At 40.0% G+C, this 12959-nt stretch overlaps 1 pseudogene; it reads right to left on the bottom strand.

The window, feature by feature from the left end:
- Nucleotides 1-12201: 12201 nt before the first annotated feature.
- Nucleotides 12202-12684, bottom strand: LOC148005586 (ubiquitin-conjugating enzyme E2 variant 1 pseudogene; annotated as a pseudogene).
- Between the last annotated feature and the right edge of the window lie 275 nt (nt 12685-12959).

Here is a 12959-nt window from a genome sequence, read left to right on the forward strand (position 1 = left end):
TTAACTATTAGTCCATTATTCCACGCCCTTGAACTTATTTTCAAAGCACTTTTTAAAATTTTGTTGCAGCAAAATTTTGTAAGAATGTAATGATTATAAACATATAGACCAAGATATAAGTCACATAAAAACCTTGGACTATAAAGGCAACATAGTTCAGCAGTAAAAGGTGACCCACAGAATCTGTGAGTAAGCATGAGGAGGAAAGCATAGTACTATTTATATGCGAGGTTTCTGGAGTGTACTGGAAGACTATGGTTGAGGTTAATAAGCGAATTTGCATTTTCCTGATGCCCTAGCTTGAATGGTTCAGCATTTCTGTTTTGTTTAAGCTGGATTCCTTAGTCTAAATGCTACATTCAAACAAGCACCTTGGAGAGATGCATACAAGTTTCAAGAGTCAACTCTGTAGTTTAACATGCTGTACTGAATGCAACCAAGAATTTATTGCTCATCCCCAGTTGCCATGTGTTTGGGGGCCTGGGAACAATTCAATCAGAAAAATATTTGCTTTGCAAGTGTGAATACTTGAATTTGATCCCAAGAACATATATAAAGTCGATTTTTTTGCATGTGCCTGTAATCCTAAACATTAGGAGGCAGAAGCAGGTAGATCCCATAGCTGAAAAGGCAGTTTGCCTAACCTCATTGGAGAGCTCCAGGTCAGGGATGCAAACTGTGTCAGAAAATTAGATGGATGCTTGGTGTGAGTGGCCCAGGACTTTGAGTCTGTCACTTAGAAGGCAAAAGAAGACTGATTTCTGTGAGTTCAAGACCATCTTGGCTATACAGTGGGACCCTGCCTCAAACAAAAACAAAAGAACTCCTGTCACAAAAATAAAATAAAACAGCAACCACAACAACTAAAAAAAGCACACACAGGCGCGCGTGCGTGCGCGCGCACACACACACACACACACACACACACACACACACACACACACACACACACACAAAACTAGATGCATGGCACGTGAGGGAGAGTTATTGTCCTGACTCCAAATATTCACTTGCATAAACATGAGTTCACACACATAAATAATATATACATGCAGTGAAACTTGCATGTGTTTGTTGCATATGTTGTAGTGTTCAAGTATTTACTTGAGGATTATTTCTTCTTTGATGAATATACCACGATTGCTTTTTTCCTGTCTGCATGATGAAAAAGCCAGTTTTTAAGAAGGTGCAGACATGCTGATGAAATTTGTTTAGGTAGACTTTAAGAGAGTGGTAGAATGAAGACTCCAGTAGTTTGTGTTAGCCACTTGCATTGCTCAGTTCGACAGGTTAGACGTTGTTTTTCTCAAACAAATGAAACTTTGAAGTTAAATGTTACTGCAGCAGAGCATGGCACAACCTCACTAATTCAGGACTGGTTGTTCATAGAGACAAAGGAGAAATATTATTCAATCTTTGAACAGTTTCTTTTCTTCAATATAACACTAACTCAAGCAGGGTCCCTGACAGAGCATTTGGCCAAAAATAACAATACTAGTGTTATAATCAGGACCATTTTGCATTGTTTTATTAACAGAGTTAGAGGATACAATTTGTGGGGCTGAGGGTGAAGGGCAGACTAATCACAAGGGAAGGAGTTAGTTTTCTGAGGAACTCTCTGATTTGGAGGTATACCCAATGCATTACTTATACCTCCAGTGAATTTGTACAGTTTAACCACAAAATCTCTTTCTGGAGCTGCAAAATATATAAAATTTTATCTGACTTTCTAGGAAGACTAAGAGTTTATAGTAGATCTAGAAAATAGTTGTGGCCAAAGTTAACATTTAGGTTCACTTCATACTTGAAAAATAGACTAGCTCATCACAAGCTACTGGCTTACTAGTACCTTACATGCTCAGTCATATTGCCATCTTAGTTTTTGAGATGTGTCTCATTTCTCTCAGTAGCCTGGACCTCACCAAGTAGTCTAAGCTTACTGACTGGTGTTAATACCATAAACCTGCCTCTGAGTTCTCCACATGAGGATTAGAAATGGCAAAAGTCCTGGTATTTATTTATTTTTTTAATGTGGGTTCTGGTATTGGAAGTCAGAACTTCATGCTTACTTGACAAGCACTTTGCCATTGAGCTTTCTCTCCAAATCTACTTTGCAGTTATTACAGCATAAGTTAAAGATTTTAGGTTTGATTATACTCATGAAAATTGATAGAAACCATGAATTGCTATGATTTAAGTCATTGGGGAAGTTTGAGGGAACACAGTAGGAAGCCAGAGTATGTGAGCTTTGTCAGCTCAGTTTTGAGATGACAGATGATGATATGGAGATAACAGAAAGAACCCAGGAAGCCAAGTTAGGCTAGGGAAAGGAAGGTAGGTATTTGGCAGGGAGAGGACAGAAAGGAGATGGATAGCAAATACAAACTATAAAATATACTTGAGTGAAAATGCTTGTATTAAACTTGCCACTGTCAGGGTAGAGAGGTGCTTCTGCAATTAGCAGTGCATACTGCTTTTACACAGAGCCCAAGGTCAAGTAGTTAAAAAGCCTCTTATAATTCCATCTCCAAGATACCTGATGCTATAATCTAGTCACAGTGGGCATCCACATAATCATGTTCATACACCTACATGCATATGCATACATTCACACAATTAAAAATAATAGAATAGGTCTTATAAACCTCCTTACTATCTATCTGTGATGGTTAGCTTTGTCATTGTTATGCACTCTTGATTTGCTTGGGAATAAAGTCTGAATGAAGGATTTTCTACATTGGGTTAGCAAGTGGGCAAGTCTTCTGTAGATGATTTTGACACTTCATTGGTGTAAGAGGATCTAGCTAACAGTGCATAGCACTGTTAACTCTTCAGGGGAGCCAGAACTGTATAGAGGTAAAGAAATGAAGCTAATCAAAAGACAAACCGCAAGCACACATGCACTCATGTCTCTCTGCTTTTGACTGGATAGGATTTTGTGTGTCAAGATCATGCCACTTGAAATGGAATAACCTGGAACACTAATCCTAAATAAACACTGTTCTTTCTTCTTTTTTAAATTTAATTATTTTAGTTATTTACATTCCAGACATTGCCCCCTCCATGGTCCTCTCCCCCACAGTTCTTCCTAATCCCACTCCTTCCCCTGTGCCTCTGACAGAATGCTTCCCCTGTCCAAACCCCAAGGAATCCCCCTTCCCTCAGGACTCAAGTGTTTGCAGAATTAGGTATAACCTCTCCCACTTAGGCCAGCCAGACTAGGCAGTCTTCTGCTATACAATGTGGCATGGCACTTGGACCAGGCTTTGTATACTGTATGATTGGTGGCTTAGTCTCTGAAAGATCCTAGGGGTCTGGGTTAGGTGAGACTATTGGTCTTCCTATGGGGTTGCAATCCCCTTCAGCTCCTTCAATCCTTCCCCTAACTCTTCCATAGGAGTGCCTGACCTCCTTCTAATGGTTGACTATAAGCATCTGCAACTATCTCAATCAGTTGTGGTTATAGAATCTCACTCATGCTAGGCTATGCTAGGCCCCTGCCTGCAAGCACATAATAGCATCAGTAATAGTGTAAGGTTTTGGTGCCCACCCATTAGATGGGTCCCAAGTTGGGCCTGCCACTTAACAGATTTTCCTTTAGTCTCTGTTCCATTTCTCTTCTGGTATTTCTTTTAGACAGAAACAATTCTGATTTAGACATTTTGACAGTGGGTTTATAACCTGGTCCCTCTTCTGGTGGCCCTGTCTATATACTGGAAGTGGTCTCTTCAGGTTCGCTCTCTGCACTGTTGAACATTTCTGGTAAGGTCATCAATATTGAGTCCTGAAAGTCCCTCACATCCCAGGTCTCTAGGACTTTCTAGAGGGTCCCCCCATCTCCCACCACCAAAAGTTGGATATTTCAATTTATTCTTCTGGCACTCAGGGCTTCTCTGCTGTTTTCCCCCTATATCTTATTTTTCCCCTTTCTGCCCACCCCTGCCCTGTATATCATTCAGTTTCATACCTCCCTCTTTCTTCCATGAGTATTTTGTGCACCCTTCTAGGTGGGAATGAATCATCCTCACTTGGGCCTTCCTTCTTGTTAAATTTCTTACATTCTGTGAGTTGTATCATAGGTATTCTGTACTTTATGGCTATTATCGACTTATCAGTGAGTACATACCATACATGAGTTTTGGGCCTGGGTTAACCCACTCGAGATGATATTTTTCAGTTCCATCCATTTACCTACAACCTTCATGATGTCTTCATTTTTAATAGCTGAATAGTATATCCCATTGTGTAAATGACCCACATTTTCTGAATCCAATCTTCAGATGAGGGACCTCTATGTTGCTTCCACCTTCTGGCTATTATGAATAAGGCAGATACAAACATAATGGAGCATTTGTCATTGTAGTATGGTATATAATCTTTTAGGTATATGCTCAGGAGAATATAGCTGGGTCTTCAGGCAGTGCTTCTTCCAAATTTCTGAGAAAGCACCTTATTGATATGCAGAGTGGATCTACAAGTTTAAAATTCCATCATAAGTCCCACATCCTTGCCAGTATGTGCTGTCACTTGAGTTTTTGATCTTAGCCATTTTGATTGGCGCAAGATGAAATCTCAAGGTTGTTTGGAGTTGCATTTCCCTGATGAACTTAAGCTACTCAACATTTCTGTAAGTATTTCTCAGCTATTGTGAGATGCCTCTGTTGGAAATCTTTGCTTAATTCTGTACCACATGTTTTTCCTGCCTTTTTTAATTAAGGATGAAATTTATTTAAGAAATATAATTTTGCATTTTCTAAGTTACTTTTTCTTGCTTATTTTTTTTTACATTTTCCTTTAATTGGATATTTTATGTTTACATTTCAAATGTTACCCCCTTTCTTGTTTCCCCTCCAGAAACACACTATCTCTCCTGCTTCTGTGAAGGTGCTCCCCCACCCACCCACCACTCCCTCCTGTCCCCTGTGCTGACATTCCCCTACACTTAGGAATCAAGCCTTGATAGGATCAAGAGTCTCTTCTCCCACTGATGCCTGACAAGGCCATCATCTGCTACATAGATAGTTGGAGCCATAGGTCCATCCCTGTGTACTTTTATGATGGTGGTTTAGTCTCCGGGAGCTCTGAGGTTTTGGTTGGTTGATATTTCTGTTCTTCTTATGGGGATCCAAACTCCTTCAGCTCCTTCAGTATGTTCTCTAACTCCTCCTTTGGGGGCACCATTCTCAGTTCAACGGTTGGCTGCAAGCATTCGCTTCTGTATTTGTCAATGTCTGGCAGAGCCTTTCAGGAGACAGCTATATCAAGCTCCTGTCAGGATGCACTTCTTTGCATCTACAGTATTGTTTGGGTTTGCTGGCTGTGTATGGGATGGATTGTCAAATGGGGCAGTCTCTGGATTGCCTTTTATTCAGTATCTGCTCCACAGTTTGTCTCCATATATCCTCCTGTGAGTACTTTTTTCTTCTTCTAAGAAGAACTGAAGTATACAAGACACGCTTTAGTCTTTCTTCTTCTTCAGTTTTATGGGGTCTGTGAATTATATCAGATTTCCTGAGCTTTTTGGCTAATATCCACTTATGAGTGAGGTATACCATGAGCATTCTTTAGTGACTGGATTACCACACTCAGGATATTTTCTAGTCCCATTCATTTGCCTAAGAATTTAATGAAGTCATTGTTTTTAATAGCTAGGTAGTATTCCATTGTGTAAATGTACCATATTTTCTGAATCCATTACACTGCTGAAGGACATCAGGGTTCTTTCCAGCTCTGGGTATTATAAATAAGGTTGCTATGAACATAGTGAAGTATGTGTCCTTTTTATATTTTGGAGCATTTTTTTTTTTGCGTCTATGCCCAGAGTGGTATAGCTGGATCCTCAGGTCCTACTATGTCCAATTTTTAAAGAAACAACCAAACTAATTTCCACAATGATTGTACCAGCTTGCTACCCCAACAACAATGGAAGAGTGTCCTTCTTTCTCTACATCCTTGCCAGCATCTGCTGTCACCTGGGTTTTTGATCTTACCCATTCTGACTGGTGTGATGTGAAATCTCAGGGATGTTTAGATTTGCATTTTACTGAGGACTAACGATGTCGAACATTTCTTTAAGTATTTATTGGCCAATTGATATTCCACAGTTCAGAATTCTACTTTTAGCTCTGTACTCCATTTTTTAAATAGTGCTATTTGTTTTCTAGAATCTACCTTCTTGAGTTCTTTGTTTATATTGGGTATTAGCATCTTTCAGAAGTGGGATTGGTAAAGTTTTGGTTTTTTTTTTTTTCCAATTGGTTGGTTGGTGTTTTGCTCTAATGACAGTATCCTTTGCTTTACAGAAACTATGTAAATTTATGAGGTTCCATTTGTTAGTTCTTAGTCTTAGAGAATAAGCCTCTGGTGTTCTGTTCAGAACTTTTTCCTGTCTGCCCATGTGCTCCAGGCATGTTCCCACTTTTTTTCTATTAGTTTATGTGTATCTGGTTTTATGTGGTAGTTCTTGAGGAACTGAACCTGAAGAATTAAAATTTCAAAAAGTTAGGACATGCCTGAGAGGGTGTTATAGATAGGAATTGCCAAACCAGCTATCAGCCCCAAGGACATTGACCATCTGTAGCCACCCCCTCCCCTTCCTTCACCCCCCTGCATGAGATGAGCCACCCTACCTGCCTGCCGAGCTGCTAGAGAGCACGTACACCTTGCTGATGTAATTTCGCGCCGAAAGTAACTGTGCACCATTTTAATTGACCAATCATGTATAACCGCGCGAATGCCCCTATATAAACCCCCGAGTTTGGAAGTTCAGGGTCGATTCCTCTGTCTCCAGTGTGGGATACGTATCGACCCGGGATCCTGCTAATAGGGATCTCCTTAATAAAAGCTACCTCCTGCTGTTAAATCAAGGCCGGATACTCGTGATTCCTGGGGGGGCACCCCACCCCGCGATTGGAGTTAGAGACGCGGCTCCCCGTTTAGGGATACGCTCTTTCATTTGGAGGTCCCACCGAGATTGGAGCGTGACCCCCCGGAACCCCGAATGCCACTTGGAGGTACGTTGGTGAAAGCGGCCGCTGAGTGTGTGTGTGTGTGTGTACATGTGGATGTGAGTTCTCAGTACTGGTACAGACGTCTGGGGGTAGAAGAGGTTTCCTACTCCGGGGTAGAAGACAGTCGGGTGGATGAGTATCCCCACCCAGTGTAAAGGCTAGCTTGAGAGTGCATGAGGGTGGAAGAGGTTTTCCCACCTGAGAGTGCACTCAGGTTGAGAGTGCATGAGGGCAGAAGAGGTTTCCCCACCCGAGAGTGCACTCGGGTAGAAGAGTATTCCTACCCACTACAGACTAAGCAGAAGGGGGACGCCCCAACTCCGTAGGCTCTGGGAGACGTTCCACGAGCCGAATTTTGTCGGGAGGACCCGGCAACTGACAGTCAAAAGATCTGACTGTGACTTGACTTAGGAGGTCGCGTTCGGCTGCCTATTTAAGTATAGGCACAGAAAAGTGTGCTTAGATGTGTTAGTGTCTGTTGTCTGTATTCTGTTAAGCAGCTAAGGTTAAGCTGCAGTTTGGGCTAGGTATTGAAGGTACCAGGCATCTGTGGAAATTGGTTATAGGATGCTTTGTCTTGGTCTTGTTTGTCTGGATTGTTTTCTGTGGTATTGTCCATTGTCTTTTTGGCTTTTGTCTCATTTTTTGAAATCTTGGACTGACAATTGAGTTTGAACTGTTTGCTTTGTTCGTCAAAGAGTTTTACTTGGTCCCCTTAATGCTTAGTGAGTAAGGAACTTAATTTTGTGGACATCGCTCTAGTGGCAGTGTGTTGGTTGATAGCCAAAGTTAATTTTTAAAGCATAGTGTTTTATCTGTGCTTGTGCTCGCAGCCAGCTGTGATGAGCTGGGAAAGATTTAAATTTTGCTTGGGAGCAAAGAACCTTAAAGGGACAGGCTACATTAGAAATGCTACAGAACATCTCCCAGTATTTAGTCTGTAGACAGTAATTAGTCTGTAGAAGAATTGGAACAATTTTTGCATAGTGTCTGTCTGCCACAATAAATCACCTGACGTGGAGGTGGAGATTTTCAGTTTCTTCTTTGAATATACCAAAGGGGAGATGGTGGGAGTGGACATGTCTCAATAAAAGTTAAAGAACATTAAATGTCATATTTTGTGGACTTCTGGTGTTTTTTTACAAACCATCTAACTATATACATAATCTGGACTGTTGTCCATTAATTATCGTAATAAATTATCTTGAAAGCAGTCTAACAATAAACTTAGAGACATGAATTTGCTATTTGGCCTTAAACTTACGTGCTTAATCATCTCAACTTCATTTTTTAATAGCAGAAAAGACTGGGTATAAGCCATCTATGCTGAAGTGTGTTGTATAGGCATAATACGTGTACATCAGAGAAACAATATTAAGTTTAATCAATGTGAAATTTATATTAAAGAAAATCTTAAAATCTAAATTTGTATCAAATAAATTCTGTGTCAATATAAAAGATCCTAATTTTTGTTTAGTAATAAATATAAATATAATTATGTACAGCTTGAAGAAACCATTGAAGAGTTTTTGCCCCAATTCCCTGGACTTTGGGGGACTAAAAGTAGTTATTCTAAGGTTGTTTTTCTGAGGAATTTAGAAATGCATATAATTTAACAGGGAGAAATTAGCTCAAACTGATTATACATTTTCTCAGTCGGAGAAAAACCTTGTATTTATTACTAAGCTAAAGTTATAATCTTTTACATTTGAAAGTATATTAGAATACATTACATTCTCTCCCATGATCTCTTACGATGATCTCTTAAACAGTTAAGAAAATTTGTACATCTTTTAAACTCATCTATTATTTCTAGCTTTATGTATATAAGCTATTTAGAATTTGTCTATAGAGATATTCTATCTTCTGTTAATTAAGTAAACATTTGTCCTTTCATATTTTTCTTTATTTTTTATATAAAGAAATATACTTGTATGCACTCTACAGTCTCTTTACCAAATCTCACCAGATTTCCTATAATACATCTCCTGACACCATGTCTTCATCTGTTTACCTTTTAGATCTCATCAAAGAATCAGAATCTAGTGTCACTTGTGAAGGGAATCTATTGAAGCACAAGCAAATTACCAAGGCAATACCCCCCCCCAAAAAATGAATGATTCTTCATTTACAAGTAGCCATCAAATGTCAAAAGCACCTCAATATGGCATTGGCAAGGGTTGGTCACCCCATCTAAGCCCTGACTCTAGCTGGCTTGATCATGTGAAAGTATTGTGTTAACACAGGTGCTGTGGGTTCATGAGTGTGATAACCATGAGCTCCAGAGGACAACTTTTCATTCTCTTTACTGAACAGCTATCACAATTTTCTTGATACAATAGAGTGCAATTCAATGTTCATTGCAAGAAGGCAGGACCATACTCATCTAATTATGATGGAGATGTTATTAAAAATTTTAGTTTCTAAATGCTTTTTATTTATGTAAAATTCCAGAAAAATTTACTTCTGTTTATGGTCTGAAACATCTTCCTTTCATTCATAACAAACACAATGATAGTTCTAACTTTTGAAATGACATTATAATATAATGTATATGTATCAAACTTTTCTAAATTTGTGTGCATGTGTATCCCATTTTTAAGAGTATTAAGTTTTTTCTTAATGTTTTCTAGCTGTATTAATACGATCATAAGATTTTCTTTTTAAGTAAAATAACTTATGCATTATTTTACTAACATAAGTCTTAATTTTATATCTCAAATATTACTTTCTATTACATACATAGATGAATGTTAGTTGTTAACATTTGGTTGATCAATTAGTTCCTTGTTTATTAAATTGTAAATTTATACTTTTGTGTTGAAACTAACATTGGTAAAGTTTTACATACATAATTTTCATATTTATTCAGTTGATATCACATGATTCATAAAATTCTTTCTCTTCAAATAACTACAACATAGATTTTGATTAGTTTAATAAACAAAGACTATTAAATGCACCTGTAGAAATTATTGATTTGAATATTGATTTGGATAATTATAGAGAATAATTTGATATTAAATACTGGGTAGGAGTGTGGGACTGAATTTTAACTCTCTGAATTATGCTGTTTCAAGGTTATGTTAAATGACTTTTTTTATAGATATGTACAGTATTAACATGACTTATATTCCAATCATTGTTCTTTGTCCTTCATTTTCTTTTTGACTTTTTTTTAGTTTTTCATATTTAAAAGTGGTTGTAAATATTTGCTTCATACATCTGTACATGTGTGCAAAAATGAGTACAGGTACTTGCAAAATGTAGGAGAGGGTACCCAATTTCCAGAGCTCGATTGACAAGTAGTAATGACCACCAAGTACTGGACACTGAACTTAGGTTCTCTACTAGAGACCAAGGAAAACCCATGAACCTTTTCTATGGGTCCTGATTTTAATTTTTGTTAAGGGTTTAGTTCTGTGTGCCTTTCTTATTCACGAAAACAACTTTGTCGAATTTGATACAAATAATTTTGTGTAAATATTCCTCTTTAATTAATTGGGATTCAAAAATTTGGACTGTATTTCCTATTGATTTTAGAAGATGATATCATACTGATATATACTATCAGAAAATCCTGCATGAAGTCACCATGACTGAAAATAGGAATAGAGAAGGCTTAAAAAATTGTACTTCATTAAAGGTTGACATGTCTACCATATCTCTCATTAAAGTAAGCTCATATGTGGGAAAAGATACTTCAAATCAATCAGTTGAGGATTTGCGTTATTCTTATACTATCAACTCAGCTCATTTACATTCTACCACTGTGAGCAAATACCCTCCCCAGGTGACTGCCATGTGGTTATTATCATTGTCTTTTTGAATTTTGCTGTACATATGGCTAGTTTGAAAAATTTGGAACTTAATAAGACTTGAATGGACTAAGAAAGGATCACCAGTGTTTCATTTGCTCAGTCCTTTTTTTTTTTCCCTTGTAACACCTCGAACTGCCTTTATTTCAGTATGCATCCACATTTCAACATTTAGTGGTCCTGAACAGAGTGCAGAGCTTGTCAATGAGCCAGGAGCCAGGCCCACCTATCTGCAAACGATCTGTGAACATGGTGACACAGAGCTCCTCTGGGTCCCTGCCCAGGGTCTGAGGAGCAACACTGAAACCCGAGTTTGCAGAGTCAGGGCCTCATGCTCAAGCTGTCAGACTCCACTCCAGACCTGATGGGTGATCAGGGTGACTGAGAGCCCTGTTCAAACCTCTTCAACTTGTAAAAACAAAGCAATTATGGGAAAAAGGAACCAACTCAGAACTATGTGCACCGAGGACTCTACACATGGCCTTTCTCTAGGCATATATCCAAAGACCCTGAGCGGTGGCCCATCTGAGTCACCCTGTGGCTGCTCTGTTCACCTCTAGACCTGAGCTCAAACCTCAAGAGCTGATGGTGGTGGCAGGGCCGCGGACCCAGAGCTCCCTTCCCATGCTGGTGGCAGGTGAACAAGTGTGGTCCAGAGCTAAGGAAGGGAGGCCAGGCTTTTTCAACCTCATCTGATGGCTTCTGGCCACAGCAAGTGTTGGGTGGTGATGGGCAACAAGGGACTTGAGGAGGGGAAAGCAGCACCCCTTGATAAAGTTGGGGAGACTGAAAACTCTGAATTCCTCACCCGTGGCCAATTTCAGGGGAGGGGAGGTTACAATCTAAGCTTTGACCAAGGGTGGGAGTGGAGGAGTGGGGACCATGGCTTGGATGGGGCAATCACTTAGACTTAAGAAAGCATGGGTACAGCCAGAGCACCCCAAGCCTAGTGGTGGTCAGTCCCATGGCTGCTACCTGAAACCTCCCCATCTATTCTATGGGCTACCACACAGCTGTGGCAGAGGGCGGGGCAGGCAAAGGCATACCCAGGCCAAGTGCAAGCAGCAGGTCATTGTGTGAGACATGTCTGAACATAGTTGCGTTAGCAGTGCCCACCGCTCCCAAAGGAAACCGATTTCAACACACCTTATTGATCCCATAAGTTCAACCAGGCAGACAGTGGTTATACTCGACAGATGATGTTACACAGCACAACTTAGGTATTTCAAATGGACAAGAAGTTAGTATCAGAGCAGTGTCTCAGGATGAAGTTTAAGTGGGGCTTCCTCTCCAGTACTTTGAGGTCTACAGATGGATCTAGAAAATCCACTACTGTGGAAAATGAAGACTTGGGTTGGATGGGGAAGGGAGGCCCGGGCCTTGGTGACTAATGGCTGTAACTCTGTCCTTCTGGTGGCTGTGGCAGCTTCATGTTCTCTTTTGACATCATCAAGCGCCTCAGTTCCTGCAGGATGACTTTGATGCTGTGGCAATTCTGTCACTTTGCCAGCACTGCCATGGTTTGTGGATCCACCACTCCACTGGAACTGCTCACGCCGTTCATATTGACTCTTGTTACAAATCTCACAGACTGGGATGCTTCTGGATACTTGAGTGGCCCACACTCTCTCTTAAGGCTGTATATTCGGTTTTCATAAATTGTTTGTAGAGGTCCAATTATCATGCCTGTCCATCTTGTGAGTGTCATGTCCTCATCGTCCTCCAGACCCTAGCTAACTGTGCTTTCGCCTACTCCTTTCTGGCCTTCTTCCAGCTCTTCCAACAGTTGGAAATCTCGAAGGACTTTTACTCCCGAGCCTGTGGTGGCTGCCATCTTGCGTCGCTATCGCTCGAAGTCAGTCCTTCCTTTCTTCCTCTACCCCTAGGTCCCTAGCTCCTTCCCTCTCTCTCTCTCTCTTTTTACCAAAGGGTCTCATAAACCCCAGACTTGCTTGAAGCTCACTATATATCCAGTGATGACTTTGAATGTCTAATATTCATCAATAAATTATAGATACGAACAACCATGCCTGATCTTGTACAGTTTTGGAACTCAGCCAAGGCTGTCTTCCATAGTGGCATGTAGCCTGTCAAATGAGCAACTTACCAAATCTCTTCCTGTTTCTTCCTT

Source organism: Rattus norvegicus, chromosome 5 (assembly GCF_021556685.1).
Source record: "Rattus norvegicus strain SHRSP/BbbUtx chromosome 5, alternate assembly SHRSP_T2T, whole genome shotgun sequence".
In the NCBI taxonomy this organism is placed as follows: Eukaryota; Metazoa; Chordata; class Mammalia; order Rodentia; family Muridae; genus Rattus; species Rattus norvegicus.